Raw genomic sequence first — 13904 nt, forward strand, 5'->3', positions numbered from 1 at the left:
GTATAAAACATTTTAAGAATGTTTTATAATATGATGTTGTAAGCATTTTTACAAGCCTTTATTTAAAAGGGCAACTTGTTTGATGTTTTTGTTAGGTCAAATCTTGTAAGTTCATTTTGAGCCACTTCCAATGGTCAGATTGACTTGAAACTTGGCGTAAAGTCGAACAAATTGAATTCTGACCCGGGGTGGAACCTTTGTGCTACTAATGTCATGTTGACATCTCATACTTTTCTCAAGGAAATCATAGTGTAATTGATTATAAAAAGGTTCCACCCTGGGTCATTCAATTTGTTCGACTGTACATAATGTAAATTGGATGATTATGCAAGTATGGTACACAATAAGTAGAGTCAGCAAAAAATCGTTATTTAAAAATGAAATTTTTAAACAGAATGTTATTAAAAAGTTATTATTAAATAGCATAGTTTTTCTGGGTGATACCATGTGATACGGGTGACACTCTTTCCCGTCCCGGATAACACCGACATGGAAATACCGTTTTTTGTGTACACGCCCATAGAAACTGACAGGAGCTTCTATGGGCGTGTACACGAAAAATAGGGTCGGTATTTCCATCCCGGTATTATCCGGGCCGGGAAAGAGTGTCACCCGTTTTTCTTTCTTGTAATAAGGATGTTGACTCCACCAATCAATTGACGTACTTTTTATGGGCTGTCAAAACACAATTCTCCCATAGAGTTTGAATGTAAATAGCAACATATGACGTCACTTGTTCGAAAACTCAATCAACTAACTATTTAATAATAAATAGTGTTTTTTTACTGGAGTTTTAATGGTGTCAACATACCTATTGTACAAGCTCCTTATATCTCATGGCAAAAACATTGGTTTAGTTTTTTATGTAATTTGAGTTTAGGAAAATTATATACAAATAGTTATAATTTAATTCATTATGTTGTTAAATAGTTTTAAGCTTCATTCTCTACATTTTATAAATGGAAGTTTAAATATTATACGCTTTGAAATTGATAAAATAAAATTGCTTACTGAGACTTACAATTGAAGATTTTTTAATATTTGTGTCAGCAAGTCCACTGCGATTATCTGTGCTATGACCTAAATTCTACATCTACTTAGTTGTAATTGTATCACTTATATTATTGTTGAGCACCGTTTTATGAATCCGGTTGCTATTAATCTCGTTTAACACGCACGCGCAGTATGTTATATACTCTCGATGTGTTAATATTATGGGACACACCAACCGTGTTTGTGTTGCGAAAAATAAAACCAGCTCTACATTTTCGCTGAATAACATTTCAAAAGCATTTGTTTACCACAAGGAAAACTGCACACACCAAACACATTCAATGGTATCTGCGCAGTTCCCAATCCGCACTATGTTATTGTAGGAACTACAGCCCCAGCCCTCTCTATGTGAGAGGAGGCCTGTGCCCAGCAGTGGAAGTATATAGGTTGTGATGATGATAAAGCTGGTAGATGCGTCGAAACCATTATTATAAATCCATCCTACTAATTACGAGTATTATAAAAAAAAATATCACGGGACAATTCACACCAATTGACCTAGTCCCAAAGTAAGCTTTGCAAGGGTACTAAGCAACGGATAAATATAATTATATAGATATAGATACATACCTACTTAAATACTTTTAAACACCCAAGACCCGAGAACAAACATTCGTATTTTTCATACAAATATCTGCCCCGACACGGGAATCGAACCTGGGACCTCAAGCTTCGTAGTCAGGTTCTCTAACCACTATGCCATCTGGTCGTCACTATAAATGCGCGTGTAAGTTACTCCAGCTGTTTTTTATTTTTATTTTGTTATGTACTTATGTATATAGATAGCTGGATGTTTGGAGTAACAGATTATAGAGTATTCGGCGGGATCGGGATAAAATCTCAAAATTTCAATCGCTGGGGTTAGTGATAGGATTTAATGGATTACGCGTGCGAAGGCACGGGTAATGTCTAGAAAAATCTAACCAACAAAAAGTTGGAAAGCCCCGACATTGTCACTTCAAAGTTCAATAGGTATCTCAAAAACGGCTGAACGGATTTTGATAAAACATTTATTTCTTTATTTATCTAGGTCTACCACCAGACCACCACCAAGGTAGTGTCTAGTAGATTCACCGATCACTTTTTGCGGGTACGATTAAAAATTTAATTTAAACATGTGTACGAATCATCGCTACAAAACCTGCTTTCAAATAAAAAAAACCGCATTCTAATCGGCTCAACAGTTTAAGAGCTATACCTAGTGCCATCCACGAAGACGCGTGATTTTGTCAAAATAAGACATTAATGACATTGTCATAAGAACCACGGCACGCGTCATCGTGAATGACTCTAACTATACATACGGTGCCACAGACAGTCACAGAGACACACATAGCGGTGAAACTTATAACACCCTTCTTTTTGAGGGAAATTGATGGACCATTTGAGAGTGTGGTTAGTCTAGCCCCGACGGCGCCGGCGCACCCATGCACGTGGTTTGATCCAGGTGTGTTGTCATGACATGCGGTCAATTCATTTACAGTACAGAGCACGCCTGTTTGGGCTATAGATACGCAATACTGCGGGGCACTTTTGATGTAATTTTAGGACAAATTACGTCAGTTTATACTTATTTTTCAATTTTTTGATACCTAAAACGTTATACAATCTCTGCATTATACTTATATATGTTTGTAAAAGTTTATCGCATACAAAGGTGTTAATTATTAGAATGAAAACCGCACACACCCGAACAGCCTTTTTTTACCCCCGACGCAAAAAGAGGGGTGTTATAAGTTTGACCGCTATGTGTGTATGTAGCGCAATAGCTCTTAAACGGGTGGATGCGTTTTTTTTATTTGAAAGCAGGTTTTCTAGCGATGGTTCTTAGATATGTTTCATCAAATCGGTGTAGTTTTTGGGATATTGAACTTTGAAGTAACAAAGTCGGGGATTTTCCAACTTTTTGTTGGTAGGTTATTATTTTAGGTTATGATATGATATATAATGATATGATATTTATTCGAAAACGCATATGTGCGTCGGTGGCCGTGAATTCGTTAATACAAGCTTTTTTGCTGACGAACTTTTTGTTGACTGTACTCGCACTATCGTCAAAACTACATTTCCGTACCAAATTTCAAGTTGATGCCATTAACCATTGAGGAGTTCTCTCCTGCAGAGACGATCCTGGCTGGACTACCAGGAGTCACTACCAGATTATTGTATGGTCACGCAATTTACGTAAGTATTTCAAGTCAATCCGACCACTGGAAGTTGGTCGAACATAACTTGTAGGTAAGTTTTGACCCGCACATATACATACATACCAAAGGCGAAGCTTCCATAGAACCCCATTCCCACCGGCTTGCCCAATATTGACAAAATACGACAACAGGACGCAAATTATTTATGAGGGATAATATGTGGGCGATCTTTACCTACCTACTTCGGATTAAGATTGTTTTTTTGGAATCTTTTTGCCTTTTTTATTTCAATTCCAAATTTTTACTTTAAAAAAAAAAAATTTTTTTTTAAAAAAAGTTTCTCGATGAGGGCTACGGCATAGATGTCGCTAGCGTCACTGCTTAAGTGACTAAGTAAGAAACAAACAAGCTGAGATATGAGGTGCATAGGGGAAATTCGTGTCGGTACCGTTGACCATCAGTGGTGTAGCGGTATAGCACGCGGTACGGATTACCGAGGACCTGGGTTCGATTCCCAGTGATGGTCTTATTTTTCTGTTTTTTCTGTGCATCTTTATTTCAGTTTGTATTTTCAATTTACCTACTTCGGCTTTACCACGGAAATATCTGACGCTGCTACGCCACTGATACATACATACATGTGGCAAGTTAAATAATAGCTTGAAATAAACTTGTGTGCGTCGCAATCGAAATTCTCCAACCAGAGGCTTTCAACTTACAAAAGTTCAAACTTTATTAACCTATTAAATAAAAAAGCCTCATTTGTCAATCCGTACAATTCCATCCGCGATAATTACGGTGTAGTAACTCCTTAACTTAATCTGCGCTTGCGCATCAAAAGCGTAAGTTAATACCATTTAGGGGACATTTTAATTTACACTTTAAAGCAAACGAATAAAATCTTAATTTGCTAGATCGACAAATTGAAGATAAGACTTTGAAAAGCTTCTCATATACATTTTAAAGATTACCATTACCCCGATATTTAATCATATGAAACGAGCAAAAATCTACCTTAAGCCATTGTCTTAACAATTAGACGCGTGCAAACAATCCATGGTTTTCCTTCAAGTTTGTTTTTGTAAGGTTCTGTGACAACCATTGGTAATCGGACAATGGCACTGATAAATTGTTACGCATTTATGTACCCTAACGCTTTTAAGTCAAGGTTTCAATTAGTGTTGAAAGCTAAGTCTGCGTGTACGCCTATTCTCAGGTCGCGATTAGTGTCAATGACCTGGAACAGCTGATTTAAGATGAATAATTTAAAGACATCTGCGCAAGTTCTACAGAATTACATAGTATTACATTAGAGTAAAAGTGTACGTGTGTTTTTTTTAAAAACCCTCCCTCGGGCAGTCGGGTAAAAAAAGAATACCCCTCCATATTTTTAATCATAGACGACATTTTGAAATATGTCTTAGGTATTATATATCTTATAACACTCCGACGACAGTTTTCACGAATCTATATAATAAAGTTAAACCTCACATTACACAGAGAGCACCAAAAAAATAGACATACCTACAATGACCTACATTCATACATAAGCACAGAATAAGTTATAGTACAAGTAACATAAGCTCGAACATAACCCACCTTCGGGAAGTCCGGTAATAACTGTTTTCTTTTCTCACAAAGTAGTGTGTAGATACCCTGAAAAGTGTGTACCGAATAACCATCGTTAACCGACATGTAAAGAAATGTGTAATTTTCTGTTTGACAGCCATTATTTAAACATAATTGGGTATTTAGTCGTGGCTGACTTCCGACAGGTCGTGTCGCAAACTGAATTATGTAAGTTTGATGACTTGTAGGAATATGTTTAACAAACGCAAACACATGTGTAAACTCAGTGCCAAAAGCAGTTGTTTGCTTAAAATTTGCTTTTAAATGAATTTGAAATTTTTCATCAAATAAGGTAAACTCAGTGCTCGTCACTGTCCCAATAGTTGGCATCTTAAATCTTATGTCAAGCAATAGGGATGACAGCAGGGTGTCATCTACTCGTAATGGGAATTAGCGCGTCGAGCATTCGGACGTTTACCTCAGTTGAAGTTAGTTTGACGGTTTGCTTTTTTAATTAAGTAAATATATTAATAAGTAGCGGCCCGGTACGTGCTTCGCTACGTATACAAAAAATGTGATAAATGAAGAACCGCTCTACCGATTTTGTGCAAACTTCACATAAACCATCTACTAAATAGTCCGAACAAAGCCTAAACATTTGGTTTGGATAGGTGAGCCCGTTCTTGAGTTATAAAATTACAACTAAAAGTGGCATTGATTTTTATTGTATATATTGATGATTTTTTTATTTTTAGAGTAAGCAATAAAATTGGTGGACTTGGACGTAATTTTGGAAAAACACTTGGCAATTTTTACCCTGATATTCCCTCGCAGTTGAACACATCGAACGTCATCATCATCATCGGAGTCAACTCAAAATAATACAACATTTTAATTAAATATGGGTCTAAATTAATATTGTGTACCTATTCTTTTGAGTTAATACCACTTTCGATATAGGTGTCCCACATGTTCAATTAAAAAATACATAAACAAGAATTCAAATGCCATATCTAATAGCTACGTGATAAGCAGTGGGGGGTGGGGGGGGGACTAGTTTTTAAATTAAATCTGATAGTGAGTAAAAATGTAAACATGACTCGGGCTAGAGATGTCGCAATCTGACAGATGCGAGGCAGTAAAATCAGCGTGCATTGTCGAACAAGTGCGAAACGTGTTAACGGCGGCGGTTGCTATTGCTACATGCGCAGACGCATTGTGTAGGTATTCCAATTCTAATAACTGAATGAATTGGGCAACAAGATAAATTATAAATTGTTTAACTTTATACTATAATTGTTGTATGTTCTGTTACATTATGTGTGTACCTACCTTAATTTCTAAAATAGCCATATACCTATATGCGAATTGGAACTTTTTTATTTCGACAAACGAGCTTGCTTCACCTGATGGTAAGCTGCGCTATTAGGGTTTCCATAAAAGCAAACGTAAACGTAAACGTCGAGGTAAATATTATGTGTGTTTTAGCGTAATAAGTCCCGTTTGTGGTATTTTTAGGGTTTCGGAGCCAAAATGGCAAAAACGGAACGCTTATAGTTTCGCCATGTCTGTCTGTCCTGTCTGTCTGTCTGGCTGTCTGTCTGTCTGGCTGTCTGTCTGTCCGTCCGCGGCTTTGCTCAGGGACTATCAATGATAGAAAGCTCTACTTTTGCACGAATATATATGAAAACTATGCCGACAAAGTGGTACAATAAAAATTAAAAAAAAAATTTTTTTACGCTACCTTCCATAGACGTAGTGGGGGTGATTTTTTTTTTCATCTAACCCTATATTGTGGGGTATCGTTGGAAAAATTCAGGATGGTAGTAAGTATATCAAACTTACAAGGAAAACTATAACGGCTAAGTTTGCTTCAGAATTATTAGTATTTTTACTCTTAAATAGCAGCCTAAGGTATAAAATATACCTAAACTTGGAAGACCGTATAAAATACGAAATCTTTAGAAAAATGTTACTTAATTTATTCGTAATGGCTACGGAACCATATTTGTTTTTTTTTATTATAGTTTAGGTTAATAGTACTTCGCATATAATATACAAACCCATCTCATAGGTATAGTTCCAACTTATTGACCGTAATCACCACTTACCAGGTGACATCGACACCGATAAAACGAACTGTCAACTTCACCTTGACACTGGTTATTGCGACAGAGTACCAAAGATCTAATTGACACGATCAGACGACGATGAAAGGGACTCCATTAAGATGATTGCGGTTAGGCAACGGAACCTTGGTCCAGTTGGGGTGACGAATGTTCCCGATGGTGGATTGACAAGTTCACAGAACAAAGGCCCTGGGGGGCTACTACGAAATTCGAAAATCGGAGTTTGTATCGTACCGTCCCTATCACTCTCATATTAAATAATATAAGCGTCAGAGGGACGGCAAGATACGAAAGTTTTGCACTTCGCAGTATAGGGCCTGTTACCACATACCTAGTACAGTTAGCAGCAGATATATCTACACGGGTCGAGTGTTCATAAAGACATAATATTATTTAAGTTAGCTAGTAGATTTATTATTTAGTAGTTAGTATTTAGCTTTTAGGTATATGATTGTATTTTCTATAAATTTATATTCTTAAATAAATCAACCTCATCTTGAATAAGTAATAAGTACATATTAAATTATATTGTAACCGATAATTCACGTCTTAAATCGAGTTTAGCGCGACTTGTTTCGGGCTATTTCGAACATGTCGAGCTAAACTCGATTTAAGAGTTATCCGTTACAATATAATTTAATATAAGTGAGCCTCACGGTAGTTTCATGTTCAAAACATAATAAGTACGTTTCAATCTTCACAATATTATTGACAGCTAAGTCAGCACTTTCACGTACAGCTTTAGTTACATACGACATTTTCATTATTACATTGACAATTTAAAAAAAACTCTCCTTTGGACAGTCGGGTGAAAAGGTCTCAAAGGTACTTCACCCACATTTTTCAGCTTCCTATTCCTAAAAACTATACCCGCGCGTATCTGGGGCGCGTCGATGTAGAGTAAATTGTACTCGAATCTCATTATTTTTTAAATTCGTAATATCTCTTGAATGAATGAATGGAATGTCCGATTTGAATACTTCAAAAAGTGATCTACAACAGGTATTGAAAACGTCTTGAATATGAAATAAATAAGGATTAATGCAAAGTTATGGATAGCCAATTTGTTTTCACCGACGCGACGCCATTTTCAAATATTGTATAGGTACCATAAGTATGTCACTCCCAAAATGTTGACGAATCTAATGATACCTCATTATGTTAAAAATCGTCTAACCGTTTAAGCTACGGAGACAAATTGACTTACATTATACATACATACATACACTCGAAAAACATAATCTTCCTTCGGATAGTCGTGTAAAAACCGGAAAATCCTACTATACACCTTGTTATTTTTGATATCCGTTAATTTTAAGAGGACAATCTACAGGCCAAATGAAGTTAATTTATCTAAGACTATAGTGGCCTAACTCTTCCTGTTTAAAAGATAATCAAGAATTAGTTAAGACAATTATTAAAGTAAAAGAACTTAAATTGAACTGTCCTTAATTTGTAATTTTTTTTCAAAGTCCAATAAATTATCCATAACTGATGCTTGTTTAGTTCACACATATTAAGCAAAAGAAAGTTAAATATGTGGATTTTTTTCATGCCTCTCTTATGTGTCATGTCAATGTCACTTCCCAAGTTTGTTTACTTTATATGCAAGAAAAAAAGATTTATATTTTGGAAAAAAAAAATCATTTTCGCGAAAAATGTAATTATCAGGTACCTAGTTCATATCAATGAACCGAGTCGTCTGCTGAAGTTAACGGATATCAAAAAATAAACGGTGTATTATACTAATAATACTACTGACGTTGGCCAAATCAAACAGATACCGGTTAGCCACCGGATTTCCGTTGCATCTCCATTACACCGCTCGGCGCCTAACAATCAATTAATTGCAGCCGAAAAATCAGGAAGCCATCAGTTTTGCACAAGGACTATGTAAACAAAGAAACAAACAATAGATACATATCCTGCTTTAATTACTAGAAATCCGATAAATACCAGGAAACGAGAGAAACTGCCGAAACCTCGAAAAGCACAAGTATCCAGGTAACGTTGCCTCTCAATGAAACAGGGCAGGGACGATATCACAAATCCTACTTAGTAATGTAATAAAAACTTGTACAATTGACAAGATTTCATTTTTTTAACACCTGTCCTGTAAACTCGTAATCCTTTAATAAGAAGGAGTACTTTCGACGCTTGAGTATTTGAGCCTGATCAGCCGCAGCGCCGGCTTGTGAGCTAGTTACACTATACCAAGTGTGGCCTGTAATATGAGCAAATGACTAAAACATAGATCATTATACAGTTAAAGCAATTTAGTTAGCAATAGTGGAAACATGGTCACTTACTAGGTACCTTTTATTTTTCATGCATTGCTACATAATTATTATTTTTTAGTTTTATTGATTTATTTTGATTGATTTGATTGATTTTTAGTTTTATATAACCTTGGTCTTAGACGAAGATTTTACTTTATGCCCTAGAGCATAAAAAGTCATTTTATGTCGCCTAGATCAAGCATAGACAAGCAGACTAGAAACTAGCAGGCAATGAATAGGTATGTCAGTGTTGTGCCACTTGTAACTAAATTGTGTATTATATTACATTACACTGGTAATCTAACCGGTTACATATAAACCACCAGTTTTTTTACTTCCCAAAACAAAAAAAATATTGAACGTATAACAAAAACTAGTAATATGTCAGGATTGTGCCACTAGTGATTTAATTGTTCATTACGTGTGGTATTACGAACTCATATGTCACAGCGCACACGCAAGCGGGCAGCGCGGCCACTCGGCTGGAACGAGGACGTAATGCGGCGCGGGCGCACCTTCCTTACCGTGATAAGACTGGCATACATGATTTGTGCGCGGAGTAATTCATAAAATAAATAGTTAATTACATAACGAAGTGGATTTTCTTGTGTATTAAGCATCTGAGTGTTGGCCAATAAGTTGGGCTACGTTTAATGGTCCACACGAAACGACTTATTGGAAGTTCCGTTGTTGACACGAAAATTACCCGTAGGTACAAGTATGGTAAATTTGTGTGACATAAAGGAAAACTTTCATACTGATTTAATTTTTTTAATTTCAACCATCTGTTAAGAAAGGATGGTAAAACAACATACACATGTTTCTACGCTTTTAAGAATTCCGTATATTTTTTAGGTCCTTGTCTTGAGATCATGAAACTGTGAAATAGATGGTCTTTGACAATATTGTTTCAGAATATTGGGAAAGCAAATCTGAGATTATTAACACCCTTGTGTTATCACTTTAAAAAAATGTAAACGAGCCTTGGAACTCGATTTATACGAGTATTCACTTCCAAAGATCATTCTAATTGAAAATTCAAACTGAAATATAGATGCACAGAAAAACCGTAAAAATAAGACCAGCGCTGGGAATCGAACCCAGGTCCTCGGCATTCCGTGCCGTGTGTTATACCGCTACACCACCGCTAGACGACGATACAGACACCAATTTCTCCTATGCACCTCATATCTCAGCTGTGCATCTATATTTCAGTTTGTATTTTCGATATAGGTTTTACGGGATGACCGCAAAAAATTTGGAATTGAAATAAAAAATACAAAAAGATTCCAAAAAACCAATCTTCATTCTAATTGACTTGGGCAATAATCAAGTACCATCAACATAAACCATTATTAAAAATGTTTCTTTTTCGCAATAACTTTTTCTCTCTTAGCCTTTTCACTTTTATTTTTTGCCAAAACTTTATAAGCCGAAATTAAATTCAGTCCTGCCTTAGCACAGATAAAAAATAAAAAAGTCCTCAAAAGCTTTAAATGCTAACCAATCGCGACACTTGAAATATAACCTCGGACTTTTTAAGTTCAAAGAACTTCCAGCGACAATATTTTTTCAAAAATAAATAATTGATTGCTTTGAATGCATGAGATTGCAAAAGGCGGCCCGAGATAAGTGCATTTCGATGTCTGATCCCCGACAATACGAGGGACCACCTAACGAACGGCCATTGTCTAAACAATATTCTTTAGAAACGCAAAATGGAATAAGTATAACAAAATGTTCCATTCTAATTTTGTTGTTTTTATTTTGCCAAATTCCACAAATCATTTTTATCGCATTTGAGGATTTTGCCCCTTGACGAATCAAAAGCGATTTTAAAACAAAGAGTTTTGTTAAAAATTTCATTTTTAATACAAGCTTTTTTGTTGATTGTACTTACATTGTCACCCAAACTACATTTTCGTATTAAATTTCAAGTTGATACGATTAACCGTTTAGGAGTTCCGTCCTGCGGAGACGATGTTAAAAACTTGTAACAATATTATGTTTTTTCGATTAATTAACAAAAATGTATGTCCCTATTTGTACTGTTCACGAAATACAGCAGGGCTACTACGAAACTCGAAAGTCGAAGTTCGTGTCTAGCGGTCCCTCTGACACTTATACTATTTAATACGAGAGCGAGAGGGACGGTACGATACGAACTTCGAGTTTCGAGTTTCGTAGTAGCCCTGCAGGTCGAACAAGAATTACACTACGTTACGTAGGTATTTAAAAAGCAGCGTATCAGCACTTATCTCCGCTACCAGCTCTTAATCACATTATACTTACTAACTTAATTATTTCGCTTTCTCCACACAACATAACTGCAGGGCTACTACGAAACTCGAAGTTCGTATCGGACCGTCCCTCTCGCTCTTGTATTAAATAGTATAAGTGTCAGAGGGACCGCACGACACGAACTTAGAGTTTGGTTAAGTAGCCAAATTAACATATTTATAGGTATTATTTCACATATCCATATTGCACAATCGCGCAATACCATAGTGAAAATAATCTTTATTATTATTGGTGTAAGGTCGAGTGGGTTAACTCGAGTTAGCTCATTCATTAGGTTCTTAGCATAGCTAATGGCTGGGTCACACGTGCTGCCATTGTTCCAGAGTTGGTACATTACTTATTATCTTGTAATGTTTGTTCATTTAGGTGTTAAGAGTAAGACATGTTAAAAGACGGGAGAATTTGGTTATGTAAGAGCCTCCGAAAAGGTGTTGAAAGACAGTTTTTAAAGAGTCAGTATACTTCATAAGAAATAATAGCGTCTAAATTGACATAACTTAGACGAATTAAATTTTCTAAAAAAGTCATTCTTAAAACAATTAAAATCTAAAATTGTTTTCATGTCATCTACTGAAAAACTTTAGTTCACTTAGTAAATCAGAAGTTAAATAATAGAATACGATCTTTCGGATATATTATAATGAATGAATCAAGTTCAACAAACGACCTTCGTTTGACTTTGCCAAGTTCCAATACAAAAGACATCAACGCGCTCGAAGATTCTCAAAGCGCTTTTATTATACAACGATATTTATCGTCATATACCCGTCTAATCTAAAAATTACGTAGTATAAAAAAGTTTAACATTCGTTGGATTTCCTTTTAATAATTTTCCCGATAATATACGTCCGCATATTGGTGATAAGCGGTGATTTCCTACAAGTTCTGAAATAGCGTGCGCGCGCGCTGCATGAAATCCGTTGCACGCATGATAACTATCGTAACAATTACATTATGATATTGTTTATTCAATGTCAATGACAAATGTAATTGTGTTACTTAACCGTAACAGTACACGAAAAATCGGTTAATTTTAACAAAATGTTTTCCTTATGATTTTTATTACGAATAAGTATGACTAAATTTAGCTGGGACAGCAAGTCTAATTGCATTAAATTCTCAACCATCTATGGTTAAAACCTTTATATTATCACTATAGCCTGAGCGTCTTATAATATTTTGTCGCAAAGTTATGTCTTCATGACATGTCCCTGGCCTAATATCTCTTTTTTTCCTTTTTACAAAGATTATAGATTAAAGAATCAGAAATTAAAGTTAATAACTCGCCATGTATCCTTCATTACTTTATTATTACATTACATTACATAAGTTAGTGGAAGCTCAATTACCCCCTGCTTCCTCTGAAGAAAATGCAAGCGTAATTACAAAGTAGAGTGCGTGCTCGGGTGACTCTACCGACGCACTTTCCATTTCCACTGCGCTATTTAAATTAAAGAAAAGAAAATTAAATCACATTCTCATTCCGTTCATTCATTATGGAAAAAAAAAGCAAAAACGGTTTATGGTTTTTCCAACGGTTCACCGAAAAAAGTCATTAGTTTTGCATACTGATTATTTAATAAATATTTATAAATTTAAAATTGTAATTGTGGTTATGCGCAATTTGAAATAACAATGATGCCCTTTTGTTAATGCAGATCAGCTTTATTTTCGTTCCATGCCCGCTTAAACAAGGATTATTTAACTGTCAAAACATTTAGGCAACAAGCACAACGTAAATATTTATTTTAATAAAGTTTGAAATATACTTTATTATTTGGATCTCTTTCTCTACCTAGTAGTATTTACTCGCGTAAGTCTTATTATAATTTGTGCAGAGAATAAAAACTTTAAAAAGTTTCTCAGCCATTAGAAAATAGCTCTGAATAATTTGAGCCAAGGTCTTTGTCAATCTTCTTACAACAGACAAGCTGTTACCAAACGGCATTGTCTGGGAATACTCTACATTATGTTACTCTGCGACTTCAGATCTGGTATCATTGTAGTCAGTAGGGCCTTCTTGCAGGAAAAAATAAATCTAGATTTAGTAGTTAATCCAGGCTTAAGCTTGACAGTTCCATACAATTTGACACTACTAAACTGAGCTTAACGCTAACTCGAGATTTATGTGTTTACTGCAAGTGGGCCTAGGTCTATTTGTCATATTGGAAACTGGTAAAAACAATTTTTGTGAAAATGTATCTGATGTAATGCTTTGTGAATCGATAAATATTTTATTTTATTTTTATTTATTTATTTAATCGGCATCGCAATACGACCCCTATTTCGTCTTACATCTCAAAGTTATAATATCGTTATAATCGAATCAAGCAAATTTAGGAGAGACAGTCGCCCGTATGCGAAGAATTCCTTCAAAGCTATTCGGTTGAAACTTTTATTTTTTTTGGAATAAGAGCTATCCTAAA

The 13904-nt window shown here is 35.4% G+C and overlaps 1 protein-coding gene across 1 annotated transcript in view; it reads right to left on the reverse strand.

Annotated features, from left to right (window-relative positions):
• The window catches only part of LOC141426914 (uncharacterized), a 39655-nt gene that overhangs the window by 24745 nt on the left and 1006 nt on the right, over positions 1–13904 (reverse strand). The gene's annotated exons all lie outside the window — the stretch shown is intronic.

This window comes from Choristoneura fumiferana, chromosome 3 (assembly GCF_025370935.1).
Source record: "Choristoneura fumiferana chromosome 3, NRCan_CFum_1, whole genome shotgun sequence".
NCBI classification, from domain to species: Eukaryota; Metazoa; Arthropoda; class Insecta; order Lepidoptera; family Tortricidae; genus Choristoneura; species Choristoneura fumiferana.